Source organism: Loxodonta africana, chromosome 13 (assembly GCF_030014295.1).
Source record: "Loxodonta africana isolate mLoxAfr1 chromosome 13, mLoxAfr1.hap2, whole genome shotgun sequence".
Taxonomy (NCBI): Eukaryota; Metazoa; Chordata; class Mammalia; order Proboscidea; family Elephantidae; genus Loxodonta; species Loxodonta africana.
In genome coordinates this window covers 69,332,748-69,347,037 of record NC_087354.1, presented here as the reverse complement: position 1 = coordinate 69,347,037, position 14,290 = coordinate 69,332,748, and the positions used below count along the sequence as shown (strand labels likewise).

At 41.8% G+C, this 14,290-nt stretch overlaps 1 protein-coding gene across 4 annotated transcripts in view; it reads right to left on the bottom strand.

Annotated features, from left to right (window-relative positions):
• The window catches only part of ARHGAP10 (Rho GTPase activating protein 10), a 366,346-nt gene that overhangs the window by 304,666 nt on the left and 47,390 nt on the right, over positions 1-14,290 (bottom strand). Inside the window, exon 1 of one of the 4 annotated variants that reach the window (XM_023557140.2) lies at positions 197-8,941. The exons of the other annotated variants lie outside the window; for them this stretch is intronic. The gene's annotated coding sequence lies outside the window, so the exon portion shown is untranslated. Of the gene's footprint in view, positions 1-196; positions 8,942-14,290 lie in introns of those variants that run through there. 4 annotated transcript variants of the gene reach the window in all.

Genomic DNA, 14,290 nt, shown 5'->3' with positions numbered 1-14,290 from the left:
TGACTGCATTGCCAAATGCAAGACCTGAGACCTTCCTCTTTCTTCTCTCGATCACCCTCTGGAGTTTCCAAAGGTGAGAGCGGTGGAAGGAAAGGGCTTAAACCATGCAAAAGTCACGCTGCGCCTTGGGCCTCTGCCTCCCTCTGCTCCAGCTGTGACTTTTATCATCAGCCCAGTCCACAGTCATTTGACTCACCCTCAGAGGATGCTGCTCCAGCAACACCCCTTGGGGCATCTGCTCCTTGCTGTGCCTCAAGTTCTATCACTACTTGCCTTTACACTGCTCCACCCCATGGCTGCTGCCCTGCTTGGTTGGGCCACACATAAGAGGAGGCCATCCTGTCATTGACCCCAGGGTTTCCTTCTCTCTCTGAATGACAGGCAAATAACTTCCCCTTTTCAAGTCCCTCTCCTTGGGGAGTAGGAAAGGGGAATCCCACAACAGTGCTGGTTCGTCCCCTGCAGAGATCTAGTAAATCAGTCTGTTTTGTTCAACTTCCCCCTTGCCAAGGCATCAGGAGGAGAGAGCCAAATGAGATTAGGATGAGCACAGCACTTCACCAATTCGTCAAACACTGACCTCTTCACTTCAGGTCCTGTCTGCCAGATTCCTTCCTCGTTTAAGCTCAGGGTACCCACTGTCACTCTCAGTAATTTGGACTCAAGCAAAATAGGGGTGTAACTAGATACAGGGGTAGAGGCGAGGTAGGAGAGAATTCATCACCCAAATCCACAAACTGGCGTACTAAGCCTGAGCTCTAACCCAGACAGGACCGCCTGCCCTCCACATACACAAGTAGACATGGAAAATACTGGGCAACGCACACCAAGATGTTAAAGGGATAACCTATGGGCAGTTTGCAGGTGATTTTTACACTTTATTAAACTTTTAATTACATTTCAAAGTTTCTAGACTGAGCATGTTTTACTTTGATAATGAGGGGGGAAACTGAGATATAAACAAATTTGTGGAAGTTCATAATGATTAAATGTTTAGAAATTGGTAACCCATAGAAAAATTAAAGAGAGAAGATTAAGATGGAGCTTTAATATACTATAACCCAACATAATTAGTGTAATATTACTAGAAGAAAAAAAAATCAAGATTCATTCATAAAAATACTATTTCATTTATACTGGATTTTTTTTTAAGGCGAGTCTACCAATTGCCATCGAGCAGACTCTGACCCACCACAGCCCTATGTCTCTCAGAGTAGAACTGTGTGCCATCAGGTTTCCAGTGCTGTGACCATTTGGAAGTAGATTGCCAGGCCTTTCTTCCGAGGCACTTGTGGGTGGATTTGAACCACCAACCTTCCGGCTAGCTGTGGAGCACTTAAACATTTGTACCACCCAGGGACTCCAAGACAAGACTACAGAAGTATAAAAGTCTAAAGAAAATTATAATGAAATGGCCAGGTAATTTTTTAAAACAATATTCTTCATTTAAACCTCAGGATAAAAAGCAATTAATTTGATAGATAAGAGATTACATGGTTAAACTCATGAAAAGCTTAGACATTAAAGAAAGAACCAATTGGAAGGCATGTAATTATGTAGGCTCTTTGTTTTGAAAAACAGATAAATCAATCCCCTTAGAAGAGAAAATAATTTAAACTCGGTTAAAAAATAACTAATAATTTTCCCCCCAAAAAGCCGCACCCACTATGATTTCCCCTTATGTCAATGTGATCACCATTCTCAAGGCTCCAACGCTGAAAGAAACATTGAGTCACCTTTGTATTCTTCCTCTTTTTATCTTCCTTACTGAACCAACCAGCCTTCTGGTTCTTTCTCCAAAATGCACTCCTTAAATAACCCATCCACTGGAGGCTGCACTACCCTCCAACTTGTCTTACCACCTCTGGCCCCTTCCCTTTCTGCTACCCAATTAACTTAAAGGAAATGCCAATAATATTCTCCTGCTTAAAAATCTTCAGCTTGACAGCACCGAACAATGACAACAACAACAATTTTTGTTCCAGAATCCCAGTTACACTATACCAGGTGACGTAAGAGGCAAAAAGGTCTACATCTGGCACATGACAGACAGCACCCACCTCTTTCTCAAAGTTTAAGAAATTCATTAAAAATCTAGCATCTGGGTACTTCACACCCATTAAAAACCCAAAACCCAACGCCATCAAGTCGATTCCAACTCATACGGACCCTATAGGACAGAGCAGAACTGCCCCATAGGGTTTCCAAGAAGCACCTGTAGATTCAAACTGTCAACCTTTTCATTAGCAGCTCTACCTCTTAACTACTACGTCACCAGGGTTCCTCATACCTATTACCAAAAACCGAACCAAACCTGTTGCTGTCAAGTCAATGCCAACTCATAGCAACCCTATAGGACAGAACAGAACTGCCCCACAGAGTTTCCAAGAAGCGCCTGGTGGATTTGAATTTGCCAGTCTTTTGGTTAGAAGCTATTAGGATGGCTATTATCAGAAAAAACGGAAACTAACAAGTGTTAGCAAGAATGTGGAGAATTGGAACCCTCAGGCATTGCTGTAGGAATGTAAAATGATGCCACCGCTATGGAAAATAGTTTGGTGGTTCCTCCAAAAGTTAAGTATACAATTACCATATGACCCTCTACCTTGGGCCCAGAAGAACTATGTGGTGCTCTGCTACCACTACCCAACATTCTGGTCAGGGTCACAGTAGATGGATCCTGATAGCAAGAGAGAAAAATGTAAAACGGAACTTCAAATTCTCAAAGAATCCAGACTTACTGAACCCACTGAAACTGGAGGAATCCCCAAGATTTCTGTCTTGAGATACTCTGTAAACCTTGGGCCAATACAATCCCCTGATGTCACCTTTTAACTAAGTAGCAGGTTAGCTCAAAAAGTAAAGAATGTCACCATTAAGTACTGCATTTTTTTTTAATTTATCTATATGAGACCAAATGGACAACAGTTACCCTAAAGCATGGATGAGAAGATGGGGGAGGGGGAGCAGTAAGACTAAATTAACAGGAATGGAACAACTAGAACCAAAATAATGAGAATGTTGACAAAATGTGAAGAATGTAGCCAATGTCACTGAACACTATGCATAGAAATTGTTGAATAGGAGCCTGTTTTCCTGTGTATACATTCATCAAAAATACAATAAAATATTTAAAAAATAAAAAGAAATACCATGTGACCCAATAATTCCACACCTAGGTATATACCCAACAGACTTAAAAGCTGGGACTCAAAACAGATACTGATACACCAATGTTCATTTCCACATTATTCACAACAGTCAAAAGGTTGAAAGAACCCAAGTGTCCAACAGCAATGAATGGATAAACCAATTGGCATATCCATACAATGCAATCTTATTCAGCCATAAGGAGAAATGAAGCTCTGATACACGCTACAATATGCATGAGCCTTGAAAACACGCTGAGGGAAGTCAGACACAAAAGGAAAAATACCGTATGATCCCACTTACAGGAAATATCTAGAATATGTATGCACAGACACCAAAGTAGATTAGTGATTACCAGACTGAGAGGAAGGGGAAATGGGGTGTTATGGCTTAAGCGGTACTGAGTTTCTACTGGGGGTGATGAAAAACTTTGGAAATAGATAGTGGCGATGATTGTACAACATGGTGAATGTAATTAATGTTATAAAGTTGTACACTCAGGAATGGTTAAAATGGGAAATTTTTCTTTTATATATATATTTACCGCAATAAAATTAAACATATATATGTGCATGGTTATAATGTCTGAGCCAGACTGATCTATTTCAAATCATTTGATCCTCTCAAGTGCTGACATTAACATTTTTAGCAGGATCTTCTCTGCTACCACTTAAGTCACTATATAATTTTCACCCTGCTTATACCTCCACAGGAGCCCTGGTGGCACAGTGGTTAAGAGGTTGGCTGCTAACCAAAAGGTCGGCAGTTGAAATCCACCAGCCGCTCCTTGGAAACCCCATGGGGCAGTTCTACTCTGTCCTATAGGGTCACTATGAGTCAGAATTGAGTCCATGGCGTGGCGACAGGTTTGTTTGTTTGTTTTTTTTACATCTCCACCTAAGCTGTAAACTCCTTGCAGGCAGGAAGTAGGTCTTATCTAGTTCAACGTCAGGTAGAAACTGTGATGAAAAGTAGTCACTGGCTAGACCTGTCTAGTTTTAACATTCTAATTTCTCAAGACTTTCTCCCCACCTATGGAAAACAGAGTCCAGTTTTTAGAAACTCAGGTCATTAAAAACACTAAGTTCATGGTACAAGAAAGACCATAATGTATAACTTTATATGTGCTACTCAAAATATAAAAAAGCAGAGTGTACTCCTCTATTTCCTCCCAATTCATATTCTATTTAGAGAAGCAAACTATCCCTAGGAGAGGTACTATTAAAGACACAGTTGGATACTACACAGGCATGAATCATGCTTGAAGCCCAGTTAGTGTGATTCACAGGGGGTGGAGGGGGATCTGCTTGTTCCATAGGAATGTTACATCTCACAAGCCTCAGGTTCAACATGAGGCCAAGTTTGAAAAACACACCCTAACCAGACAATTCTGCCCAGCCACGCAGATACTAATTCAATTGGCAAAGCAAGAAAACCAAAATTCCTAATGATTAAAGGATATGGATACAGACTTGAAATACAAATCTGACACACCCATCTTAGGCAGTTTAGCATGTGCAGTAAAACCTGAGAAAGCCGGAACATGTGTAAAGAGGAAACCTGTCAGAGAAAGAAAACGCAAATATTTTCCACTAAAACAAGGCAGAAAACTTGCAAACCCAGGAAAACAAGGCAGTCCCGTCAAGTTCCAGCTATCACAAATTTCACTGTATACACTTACATCCAAATGAAGAAAACTGACTGTGACAGCTATCCGAGCATCACGTTGCCAGGTGAAGCCCGGGCAGTTTTTCTGGACAGGTCAATGATGAATATAACAGAACGTGTATCTGCTGAGCCTCAGTGTGACTGCAGGCTACTAGAAGTAAAGTAGACATGCTCACCTGTAACACAGAACCAACCCCAGAGCTTTCACCATGATATCACTGCCCTTGCAAAAGTCCCCAAAACTGAGCAAAATCAGAATGGATCACACTATCTCATCTTAGCCTCACAAGAGACAAGGATACTGTCTGTGCTCTGATGTCAGCCCCCACGCACTGAGCTGCTGACACCACCCCCAGTCAATGAGCGTTTGGCTCCCTACCAAAACTTACCTCAACGGCAACAGCAGAGCTCCAAGTCAATCCGCTGGGATTAAACAAAAATGCAAAAGAGCCTGGAGATTTTCTGTTCCACAAGTTTCTCAAAGTTCTAGAACAACAAATCCAACCCTGCTATGGGGGCAACACAGATGGTCTCTGGGGAGGGAAAGAGAACACTTCACACTGAACGAGAACTTTTAAAACTCCAACTCTGACATCTGCAAAGGGCAATTTTCTCATTACGGCAAGTTCTCTGTCATCCGAAGAGTCCTGGCAGCACAGTGGTTTAAGCGCTCAACTGCTACCAAAAGGTCAGTGGTGTGAACCCCCCAACTGCTCCTCGGAAGAAAGACATAGATTCCGTAAAGATTATAGCCTTGGAAACCCTATGAGGCAGTTTTACTCTGTCCTACAGGGTCGCTATGAGGCAGAATCTACTGGACAGCAGTGGGTTTATTTGTTCCCAGGTGGTAGGTCGATGGAACATAAATGCACCAGCAACAAATGAACTGTTATGCAGGGATCATAGGTAGATATATTTTATACTATGTTTATATTATTGAAAGTCTCAGAAAATTGTCAAAAAACTCAACACCTGGACTACTGTGAAAGCTAACTTTTGAGTTCCTGATGTCAAATCTGGGCTTCCGTTCCAACATACTCAACCTTCCTGTGCCTGTTTCCTTATCTATAAAATGGAGATGTTATAAGGATCAAATAATATATGTTACATCTTAGGATGACGATAATATACATCTTACAACAATGTCAGTCTTAACAGGTATTGTTATCATCATCATTAGAGTCTGCCACTACCCGAGCATGCATTTTACATGCTTTCACATACCATAACCCTGTGCATAATGAGAAAAAAGATGAAGTATGTCATGGATTGAATTGTGTCCCCAAAAAATGTGTGTCAACTTGGCTAGGACATGATTCCCAGCACTGTGTTAATGTCCACCATTTTTTGTCATCTGATGTGATTTTCCCATGTATTATAAACCCTACCTCTATAATGTTAGCAAAGCAGGATTAGAGGCAGTTATGTTAATGAGGCAGGACTCAATCTACAAGATTAGCTTGTGTCTTAAGTCAATCTCTTTTGAGCTATAAAAAAGAGAAGCGAGCAGAGAGACGTGGGGAACTCATACACCAAGAAGGCAGTGCTGGGAGCAGAGCATGTCCTTTGGACCCAGGGTCGCTGCACCTGAGAAGCTCCTAGACCAGAGGAAGATTGATGACAGGTACCTTCTGCCACAGCCCACAGAGAGAAAACCCCTGGAGTTTAGACTTCTAGCCTCCTAGACTGTAAGAGAATAAACTTCTGTTTGTTAAAGCCATCCACTTGTGGTATTTCTGTTACAGCAGCATTAGATAACGAGAGACAAAGTAAAAGAGATGAACAGAAGATTTCAAAGGGTAGTTTGAGAAGACCAAGTATTGTAATGAAATGTGCAAAGGCCTGGAGTTAGAAAACCAAAAGGGAAGAACACGCTCAGCACTTCTCAAGCTGAAAGGACTGAAGAAAATATTAATGTCTCAAGTTGCAATATTGAAGGATTCTGTGGGTAAACTATTGAATGACACAGGAAGCATCAAAAGAAGATGGAAGGAATACACACTATACCAAAAAGAATTGATCAACATTCAACCATTTCAGGAGGTAACATATGATCAAGAAATGATGGTGCTGAAGGAAGAAGATGGTACTGATTAGCAAACACACACACACACACACAAACAAAGCTCTAGGAACTGACAGAATAACAACTGAGATGTTTCAACAAATAGATGCAATGCTAGAGGTGCTCACTAATCTATACCAAGAAATTTGAAAGAGAGCCTCCTGACCAACTGACTGGAATATATCCACATTTGTGCCCATTCCAAAGAAACGTGATCCAACAGGATGGGAAAATCATCTTACGATATCATTAATATCACAAACAAGTAAAATTTTGCTGAAGATAATTCAAAAACAGTTCAGAAGTACATTGACAGGGAACTGCCAGGAATTCAAGCCAGATTTAGAAGGTGACGTGGAACCAGGGATATCATTGCTGATGTCAGATGGATCATGGTTGAAAGCAGAGAATATCAGAATGATGTTTACCTGTGTTTTATTGACTTCACAAAGGCATTTGACTGCATGGATCACAACAAATTATGGATAACGTTGGGAAGAAAAGGAATTTCAGAACACTTAATTCTACTTATGAGGAACCTGTACACAGACCAAGAGAACAAGGGGATACTGCACGGTTTCAAATCAGGAAAGCTGTATGTCAGGGCTGTATCTTTTCACCACACTTATTCAATCTTTATGCTGAGCAAAAATCCAAGAAGCTGAACTAGATGAATAAGATACAGCACCAGGATTGGAGGAAGACTCATTAACAACCTGCGTTATGCACATGACACAACCTGCTTGCTGAAAGTGAAGGGGATCTGAAGCATTTACCTATGAAGAACAAAGACTACAGCTTTCAGTATGGATCACACCTCAACATAAAGGAAATAAAAATCCTCACAACTGGACCAATGAGCAACATCATGATAAACGGAGAAAATATTGAAGTTGTCAAGGATTTCATTTTACTTGGATCCACAATCAATGCCCACGGAAGCAGCAGTCGAGAAATCAAACAGCGTATTGCATTGACCAAATCTGCTGCAAAAGACCTCTTCAAAGTGTTATAAAGATGTGGGGAAGAAGGTGCCGCCTGACCCAAGCCATGGTATTTTTAATCACCTCATAAGCATGCGAAAGCTGGACAATAAATATGGAAGACCGAAGAATAACTGATGCCTTTGAATTATGGTGCTGATGAAGAATATTGAATATATCACGAACTGCCAGAAGAACAAATAAATCTGTCTTGGAAGAAGTACCGCCAGAATGCTGCTTAGAAACAAGGATGGTGAAACTTCACCTTACATACTTTGGACAAGTTATCAGGGGAGACCAGTCCCTGCAGAAGGACATCATGCTTGGTAAGGTAGAGGGTCAGTGAAAAAAAGGAAGACCCTCAATGAGACAGATTCACACAGTTATTACAATGGGCTCAAACAAAGCAATGACTGTGCGGATGAAGCAGGACCGGGCAGTGTTTTGTTCGGTTGTACGTGGGGTTCGCTCTGAGTCGGAACCAACTTGAAGCCCCTGACAACAACAAAACGACCTTGTGCAGGGGCTTAGAATCCCCACACTATAGAGGAGGAAATAAGGCTCAGTGTGGGTGATTCATTTGTAGCAACATAAAAAGTGTCAAAGCCACAATTCTAACCCAGATCAGCATAACCACAACGTCCGTGATCTTTCTATATTCCTATTCCACCTCCCAAGTGAACCAAAAGGAGACAAAGGCCAAGGGTACTGACGTGAATCACCATTCTACCAGGCCATGTTACAATATGCCAAGTCAACATAAACAAGAATCAAGTTTAGACTGGGCCCTTGGTGCAGCTCTGGGAAGAGGTCCCATCACTGGCTCCCCAGCACAGTCCCTGAGACAGAAGGCATCGCTTTCTTACACCAACCTCCCACCTGCATGGACCTGCCCATGCTGAGAAGTCATTTCCATCAGCCGCAGGTGAAGCAGCAAATAGCAGGGACTCACCTGTTATTTTGTGCTATCAATTCAATTCCAAGTCATGGCAAGTCCATGTATATCCAAACAGCACAATTAATACAAAACTTATGTTACACTTGTATAATTGCAATATGCTATTGCAATTGTTACTGTTGTTGTTAGGTGCCATCAAGTCGATTTCCACTCATTGCGACCCCCTACAACAGAGCAGAACTGCCCCCGAGTGTTTGCTAGACTGTAATCTTTACAGAAGCAGACCACCAGGTATTTCTGAGCCGCTGGGTGGGTTCGAACCGCCAACCTTTCAGTTACCAGTTGAATGCAAACTGTTTGCACCCCCCAGGGACCCCATGGACTCACCTAAAGCCCCCTTTACTTCTACAAGGTTTGCGACTGGCCAGGAAGAGGGATGCGAGCTTTACACCGGGACTCCGTAAGTGTGGATATACAGGGCAGATAAGGATTCCAGAGGAAAAAAAAAAAAAGGTTATGGCAAAGTATTAGCAAGCAAAGGGTGCAGAGCGAGCACTTTATGTAGCTCTGCGTCTTGTTGGGGATCTGTAAGTGACACAATGTTTATTTTATCTCTGCCTCTTCATGCAAGCCCAAGGAAAAAAAACTAAACACACAAGTAGTTGGGTAAAAGCATGATTTGAATGTTATACAATCTTCCACAGCACACAAAAAGTAAGCTTTCTAGCTCCTCGGTGGTCACCATTTCACAAAATAAACAAAGTCACAGGAAAAAAAAAAAAGGCTGAACCTTAAATGTTTTTAAAAATTAAGTACATCAAAGAATGGAGAAAGAGATAAAGATAACTTTGATCTCAAAATCATCCTTATATAGCCCTCATCCTAAAGACATACTTTAAACCCTACAGATACAAAGCCAGGTCGTGTTCACCACTGACACGTTTTTTTACATGCAAACCAAACCCGTCCGACAACATTGGATACCTGCAGAAACAAATTCTACCACTCGGATTCCACTAATGCTTACCTAGTCTGGGAAACCCTGGTGGTGTAGTGGTTAAGTGCTACAGCTGTTAACCAAGAGGTTGGCAGCTGGAATCCTCCAGGCGCTCCTTGGAAACTCTACAGGGCAGTTCTACTCTGTCTTATAGGGTCGCTATGAGTCGGAATCGACTTGACAGCAGTGGGTTTGGTTTTGGTTTGGGTGCCTAGCCTGGGGATCTTGGGTTTCAGCCGAAGAGCCCAGGACAAATTGGATTGAGAATGGGAAACAAATGGAACTGCATTAACACCGTGGTCTGACCAGGATCAACTATGGGAATTTAATATGAGCTAAGACGATAGGAAACCCTGGTGGCGTAGTGCTTAAGTGCAACAGCTGCTAACCAGAAGGTCAGCAGCTCAAATCCACCAGGCACATCTTGGAAACTCTATGGACAGTTCTACTCTGTCCTGTAGGGTCACTATGAGTTGGAATCGACTCAGTAGCAGTGGGTTTGGTTTTTTGTTATCTTTTAAGATGATAATAAGTCACCACTTATACAGGGCTACATGCCAGGCACTATCCTAAATGCTTCACCTATATGAACTCATTTCATTTGCAAAACAACCCTATGAATACTATTATTATCCCCATTTTACAGAGGAAGAAACTGGGGCACAGCGAGGTAGGTAACTTGCCCAAGATCACATGGTTGGGACGGCAGAATCAGGTGTAACAATTCAGGCATTCAGGCTCTCAGGCCTGCGCTGTTGCTCAAAAGGCTTCAACATACACTTCAGTCAGTGGTTACCAGGGGCAAGAGGGAGGGGGAGAGGGCAGCCATGGCTTAGGAGGCACTGAGCTCTTGTTAATGGTGATGAAAAAATTTGGAACGACATGATAAACGTAATTAATGTCACTGCATCGTATGTGTAAAAAATACTGAAGTGTTAAATGCTTTGCTATATTTTTACCACGAAGCACACATACACACTTCAGACTACTCTCTAATATTGATCAAGGACTAAAAGACCAAAAAAAGGAAATAATTCTTTAAAGAGGCTTCTGGGAAGTCTAAGTCCTTGAGTGGTACAAAGAGATAATATACTCACCAAAATGTTGGGAGTTTGTTAACCAAAAGGTTGGAGGTTTGAGTCCACCCAGAGGCACCTCAGAGGCAAGGCCTGGTGATCTACACCGGAAAATCAGCCATTGAAAATCCTGTGGAGTACAGTTCTACTCTGACACACATGGGGCCACCACGAGTCAGACTGAACAGCAACTGGTAACTGGGAGCTCTACAACGTGCCTCTGCTTCAGAGCGATCCAGGGTCTGGGCATACGGACTCACGATCTGAGGACCTGAGGCAGAGCACCAAGAGTCATCTTATCCTCTTCACCCCAAAGCGATTCCCTATTATTCCACTTTGATTTGTGTCTTTCATTCCACAGAATGCATGCTTTTTACCAGAATGTTTTAAACTTCGCCCGTAAAAACAGGTAATTGTTTTTAAATCCTTACTTAAGATGTCATACCAACCCTGGGAATCATACTAGAAAACAATAAAATGTCAGTTTGATAGATAATTCAGAATGTAACATTTAAGCCTCACATACAGATTTGAGTTAATTCCTAATACAAACTTTAAAACATAACATCGCTTCATAAGCTGTCACTGGGCAGCTGGAATTCTCAACCATGAAGCCTTCCAAAGCCCCTCTTTATTAGGAGAGGGTAAAATTCCAAGGCATGTTTATATTAGCCAACCCAAAAGCAGCTTTCCACCCAACAAATATAACTGCCCTTTCCAAGTTGTGAATGGGATGTAACAAAACTCAAACTTGTGATGAACTGGGTGGAATAGCCATAAATCTTCTAAAAAATTTTTTTTAAAAACTGATAATGTCTGAATCACACTTATGAATATTCATGAAAATAAGGTCAGACTAATCAACGATAAATATGCATGTTTTTGGAAGGGAAACCTGTTACTTTAAATATTTTCAAAGAATTCTGTTTTAGTCATCTAGTGCTGCCCTAACACAAAGACCACAAGTAGACAGCTCCAACAAATAGAAATTTATTTTCTCACAGTCCAGCAGGTTATAAGACCAAATTCAGAGCGTTGGCTCCAGGGGAAGGCCTTCTCTCTCTCTCTCGGCTCTGGAAGAAGACTTCCCCCAGTCGAGGAGCTTCTCAGGTGCAGGGACCCATGTCCAAAGGACACGCTCTGCTCCTGGTGCTGCTTTCTTAGTGGTATGAGGTCCCCAACTCTCTGCTTGCTTCCCTTTCCTTTTATCTCTTCAGAGATAAAAGGTGGTGCAGGCCACAGCCCAGGGAAACTCCCTTTACTTTGGATCAGGGAGGTGGCCTGAGTATTACAATCCCACCCTAATCCTCTCAACATAAAATTACAATCACAAAATGGAGGACAACCACACAATACTGGGAATCATGGCCTAACCAAGTTGATACACATATTTTTGAAGGGGAACATAATTCAATCCATGACAAACTCTATCTTGAAAACATATTTTAACAGCTTCTTAATACAAAGAAAAATGTTCCTTCCCCTAACCAAACCAAAACCAAAGAAAAACTAAAGCTAAATGGAGAAGACATACCCAGATAGTTTGTACATAAAGTGTTGTTTTTACCACTTAGCTCCAGCATGTTGGAGTTCTGTCAAAATCTTTCCTAGTAAATTCCGAAAGTTCCACCTAACTGCCTATATGTATTGCTTTTGGAATTCTAATCAGTTCCGCCCACCCAGTGACTCAACCTGAATAACCATGAGATAGGAACAGCTGCACTCATCCACCTCCCCAAGAATAGCTGTCAGGAAACCAAGCTCCAGCTGGAAAACTACATTTAGTAACCCCTCTTGACTTGAGAGAACACTAGGGGAAACTCCTCAGAGTTAATAACGAACATGTCTCTAAAAGCTTGTTAAATACCCTTTATAAAATACATATTTTCCCCCAGAAGTAAACAAGTTAAAAGATTTTGTTACAGTTTTATGTGCTAGGACTTTTAACTCTTAGGTTTCTATTTGAAATTCTGTTGCTGGTAAACAATGGCTAATGTCTTGTCAAACATTATCCATCAAGAGAACATTCTCGAAGGAATTACAGCTCACACACCATGAAGCGCAGGGCACATGGTACAAGTTTGGACCAAAAAAATAAGCCATTCCAAGCCTGGTCTCATTTTTCACTCACCTATTCTATTCCACCCCGCCCTAAATTTCTGATCCATATGTGTGGAGCTGTGGTGGAAAAACTGCCAAATGAGGGAAGAAAAGCAAAAGCCAAAAAATCTCATTGCCTTTGAGTCGATTGTGACTCATAATAACCCTATAGCGCAGAGCAGAACTGCTCCATAAGGTTTCCAAGGAGCAGCTGGTGGATTCAAACTGCAGACCTTTTGGTTAGTAGCCAAAGAAACGCTGGTCTAAAAAATACAAACTATGAAATCTGAAAAGTGTCAACCGGCAGATAGACATTATACCCAGGGAGAACCACTGAAAGATGTTGAGGGAGAGGGAGTCAGTGTCCACTGGAGAACAGCTTTGGACATTCCTGCCAACTACAAGGAACGTAAAGCCCAACTTAGTTTAAAAGCAGAGATGAAGATACCTGGTGGGCAGGAAGCAGTAGTAGAAAGAACCTTCCCAACAGAGACTACAAGCAGCTTGGTAGCAAATGACTCATTTGATTGCATGAATGAAGATGAGAATCACATGAAGAGACACCTAGACATTCAAAACACACTTCCACCACGTTTACTCTGTTTGCACTTGGATGGAAGATAAAAGAAAACAAGACCCTATTCCCGGTTCCAGTAAGGAGAAGTAGGTTAACCGCAGCTGAGTATCCATACAGCCTAACTGCCAGACTTTGGCATATATCATTTCATTTGATCCTCACAATTCATGTGTAAGTACTGTATTATCTTTACTGCTTTACAGAAAAAGACACTGAGGCTCAAAGAGACTGACTTGATCGAGGTCACATAACTACTTTGTGGTAGAGTTGGAATTTGAATCCAGGTCTAACTACAAACAGCTCTCTCCAAGCTAAGCACTTAGCCTAGCATAAAATAAGTGCTCAGTAAAGACTGGCTGTTCTGGTGGCACAGTGGTTAAGCACTCAGCCGCTAAGCAAAAAGGTTGGCAGTCAGAACCCACCAGCTGCTCCGTGGGAGAAAGACTTGACTGTCGGTTTCCAAAGATTACAGCCTTGGAAACCCTAGGGGTCAGTTCTACTCTGTCCTGTAGGGTTGGGTTTATTCTTTTTAGGTACACCACATGACTATAAACTAAATGCAGGACTGAGATACAACCACAATACGATGGGGTAAGGGCTATAATTTTTAAATGCAGTGACATACAAATACTAACTGTATCAATAATTCTATGGGTTGGAGTTAAGTTCAAATCTGAGGTAGGTGCCCCAACTGCATCATTATGGTGATGTTCCAGGTGAGACCTGAGGCCTAAGGCAGTGGTGGCAAGGACAAAGAGGAGGTTGGTATAGCAATA